Below are 4,843 nucleotides of genomic sequence, written 5' to 3'. Positions count from 1 at the left end.
TTTATAGTTGTTCAACAAGCTGTGAAATTATTAATGCTTTTATTCTACTAACAAGAAAGGAAGAGGTCTATTTCCTGTTATTACGTAGGGAAAAAAAGTGAAAAAAATACCATATAAATGTATCATGTTTATCCATAATTTTCTACAATTACAACACAGTGTTTGAACAGGTCTACAAATGATGTTGCAGCATTTGAAAAGGTTTATACATAAAAAAAAATACACACATACACACACGATATATTATTATATTATATATTATAAATATATATGTCATATACAAAGGAGCATGAAACTTCGCTGAAAACCTCTGAGATGATGCTCTGAATGTCACCTAGTACAAAAACAGTAAAAAAACTTGGTAGATGGAAACTGAAAGAAGCCTATCATATATATATATATATGCATACCTCTGTGTGTGCGTGTGTGTGTGTGTGTGTGTGTGTGTGTGTGTCTGTCCCCCATCACCACTTGACAACCAGTGTTGCTTGTGTTTATGCTCCTGTAACTTAGTGGTTCAGCAAAAGAGACTGGCAGAGTAAGTACTAGGCTGAAAAAATAAGTCCTGGGGTTGATTTGTTTGACTAAAATCCCTGTGACTAGCAAAGTATAACAACATCCGGCAGGCTGGTTGATACTGTGGTATATAATAGAATAAAAGGATTGACAGTGTCAGATTATGACGTTTATATTTTTATACAACACATAGGGAGAGACGAATGAATAAAGGAGCATAAAACAACACTTAAGGATCCACAAAGGGTTAAAGATCCACAGGTAAAATAGTAAAACTATAAAAGAAAGAAAGTGTGCAAATACACAAACACACATACACACACACATGACTGTTAAGTCCTAACAGAGCAGAGGTGCTCCACTCATGAGCATTACCTCTATCTATGGTTATCTAGGGCGATATTAATCAATGTATCCCCTGGTGAGATTTGAACAACTGTGTAAAGGTTCTCTCATAAGTTCATTAGAAAAATGGTTAGAATCTTGTTATACTATACATAATAAACTATATATAACTTCTAGAATGTGAAAAACATCTTCATAAATGTTTTATTTCTCTATTAACACTTAAATAATCCAGCATATAGAAATGAAGCAGATAAAGATTTCATCAGCCTAACAAACAACCATGATCGTATTATCCCACAAGGATAGTTGAACTTTCTATTTTAGTTTTAATGAAATTGATGATAACTGAAGATAATGAAGGTTCAGCGTGAAAGACAAACATAACGAGGAAATTCAAGATTATCCATTCAACCATTGAAATGTTAAAAAAGCCATTGAAGCAGAAAATTTCATTGTTTCATTTCTATTGTTTTGTTTTTCCAAAGAAGGGAAAGAAAGAAAAAAAGATTCTTTCAATCTAATATTTAAATATAGGATCAAGTCTTTCTTTACGTAGATAAATAAACAAAAGATTTTAATGGTGGTTTCTTGAAAACGGTGAAAAGAAATTAAGAGGAAACCTAAACTTTGCAAAAATAGGACAGTAATAATTATTTCTGCGTTCAAATCTCACCAGTTAATTACTGGGGTTGATATAATCAACTATAAACACATCTAAAATTTAGGGTTTTGCAAGCAATTATTATTATTACTGTTAGGCAGTGGATCAGAAGAATTGTTAATGCCAGAAGACAAAATAACCTGCAATTTTGACCTAGTTCTATGTTTTGAGCTCAAGTCCTATCAAGGCTGACTTTGCTTCATATCCTTCCAGAGTCAATAACATAAAGTATCCATCAAATACTCAGTCAATTTAATTCAACACCATCAAGTTTTGAAAAAAAAAATCTGAGAAAAACATAGAAAAAAAAATGATAAATACTGAAAAAAGAAATTTCATAAGTTTAATTCCCAACAAAATCATATCTATTGATAAACTTTCGTTGTATGACAACCATTGATACTTAGAGGCTTATACATAAGTAAAAAAAATAAAATTTCTAGTTGTTTAGTACAGAATAGCAAGCTATATAGTGCTTAAGATAAAAGTATCAAAAGAAAAAAAGTACATAAAGAAATTAAGAAAAAAATAATAACAGAAATAAGGGAAGATTTAAAACCACCATGTTAAAGCACAATTGATTAATGCAATGTGATTTTTCTTTTTTTTTTTTTGTATCCCTCATTACAATAGAAATAAATGATATTAATAGCATAAGAGAAAATACAATTGTTTAAAGCTAAAATTATTAATGTAGGCAGATTTCTCTCCAATTCTCATTATTTCAAGGTAATTAAGGTTTTGAAGCACTATCTAAAATATTTCTTTGTTGTGTTTGTCTGATTCAAGCTGATATCCTGTAAGGAACATGCAATGTTTTTCTAGAGAAATTATGTTCTTTAACAATATATAACATGCATATTTTCACATCAGTTAAACTTATAAATATTCACAAACAACAATGGAATCAAACATTACTATAAAGTGAAACACTTGATTCCAAGGAAATTAGGCTGGTTGTTTGTTTTGCCCCAGATAGGACCTGATTCGGCAGACCTATGGTTAAAGGCATTCCATTTCTTTAAATATCAAGGACTACATTGTCCAATATACCCTTCTTCTAATTAGGGAGTAAAGTATGATTCGAGCAAGATTTAAGCTCCAATTTTTAACAGTTTGATAATTTTAGCCCTTCTGATACCATATTTCTGTTAAAATGCACTGCTTCTGTTTAAATAATTCCGAAAATAATAGAGTTTAGTAAAACAGCTTTGTCATTATTAAGCTGGTGTTTGGAACACAAGCTAACATGAAGGTTTTAATTTAAATCACTTTAAAGCAGTAAATTTGTATCACAGAACTAAGGATGCTGTGGCCTTGAGGAGAGAAGAATAAATAAAAAAAACATTTTTATGTTGGCTGCAATGTCTATAAATTGAACAATACCTTTTTACCTCTGGTCTAACACATTTAGAACCAACCGCTAAAAAGTATGCCAAAGACAATTATTTTTAAGTTAGGAAAGCATTGTATTTTAAAGTTTACTTTAGATTATTTGTTTTCCTTTAGATTTTGACTCATCTATTTCTGTCATCCATTCAAAACGAACTACTTATGTTAGCTTTTACTTCTCCAACAAGCAACATATAATGTTTGCTTGCTCATGGACACTTTAATCTAGTCAATCTATTAGACTTTAGTGCAAATCCATCAGATCAAGTTCACTAAATCTCTTTGCATTTTACCTACTCTGGCAACTCTTAATAAACAATCAGCTAGCTATGTGTAGGAGTGATCTAAATTGCTTTTCTATTCTCTTCCTATCCACCCATAATACAGAGGTGGCGAGCTGAAATTGCATACATCTTCAACAATTGCAGCCAGTTTTCTTATTTGTTTTTCTTTCCAAAGAAGAGAACATTTGCTCACACCTTACAGACATCCTCTTAGAGCAGGAAGATGACATTTATCTCTATGCCATTCATATATCAGCTCATTCAGAGAAAAGAAAATTTACTGACAATATTGACTAAAAATAAAAAGCGGAAAAAAACAAAAAGCAATGTTATGATTATGTATTTTGTAATTAGCTAGAGTATAATAATAATAATAATAATAATAATAATAGTAATAATAATAATGTTAATTCTCTATTGAAGTACTCTATATGCCATTGAAGTAAGACAATGAATCCGGGATGTTTCTTGTGTGACCAGCATCATCAGCTAATAGTTGCTAAGCAACTATATTGATTTTATATGAATAGATCTGATAAAACTCAATTCATTTAACATATCTAATAAAGAAAAGTGAATGACAATATTCTTTATTTTTCACTGTCACTATGCACAGGAGACACAAAGAAATATAGGCAAAAATATTCAATGAACACTACTTCCTTTTAAGTATTCTAAATTTGTCACCAAATAGACAGAGACTATCTTTTGAGAATATAACAACAATATTTTGGAAGCATTTTAATCTAGAGGTAGATATAAATAAATTTAAATAAATATACAGTTAGTGAAAAGAAGTTCCAAGTCCAAGCTTTCATATATGGGAATTAGTTCAGCATCTTTTTGAAACCTATTTCCTATAGCTTTATTTGAAAATAAGTGAGAAAAAGGAAACAAATGAGAAAACGGAAAGTCACTCAAAAGTGTATGTAAGCCCTGGGGTGGGGGAATAAAACATGTCAAAATGTTTTAGATCAATTTTTCTTATTAATATTTCTAAATAGAATTACTTTTTGAAATGTTTTATGTTTTTTCAAAAGAGAAAAAAAAAAAATGATTAAAAACTTGAAAAGTTATTCTCACAGTAAAATATATTAACTCTTCTATAATCAAATTTCTCATGAAATACACACAGCATGTTTTTCAATGAATTTTTAAAACAATTTGGAAGGATTTAGTAAAAATAATTAACATTTTTCAATACAAAGCTTGATAACTGTATTGTCAGTACAAGTTCTTACATGAAATTAGCATTGAAACTTTTACTTCAATTATGAACAATTCAAATTGACATTTATCAATATCAACATTTTGGATAATGCATTCTAGATATTCGATACCTGAAAGTAAAAGATCATAAAGCTACTCAATCAGAACCGATCTGGAACTAAATATTTGGGATATTCCGTCATTGGAGACAAATAGGGAGAATGAGAAGGGTATAGAATTAATAAAAGTACAACACAGAGGACCAGAGAAAAGGAATAAAGAGATGAAGAAAGAGAAGAAAAAAGAAGCATAAAAGTTCACAGTTAAACTTTCTGATCATGTAGCAGTCCGTAAGTCCTTAGATGCAATCCTGTGTAAATCCTAGTAGGTTAAAGTCCTAATAGTATAAATATCCAGAAATAGATGTGAATGA

Source organism: Octopus bimaculoides, chromosome 18 (genome assembly GCF_001194135.2).
Source record: "Octopus bimaculoides isolate UCB-OBI-ISO-001 chromosome 18, ASM119413v2, whole genome shotgun sequence".
NCBI classification, from domain to species: domain Eukaryota; kingdom Metazoa; phylum Mollusca; class Cephalopoda; order Octopoda; family Octopodidae; genus Octopus; species Octopus bimaculoides.
Note: the sequence above shows the minus strand (reverse complement) of the source record.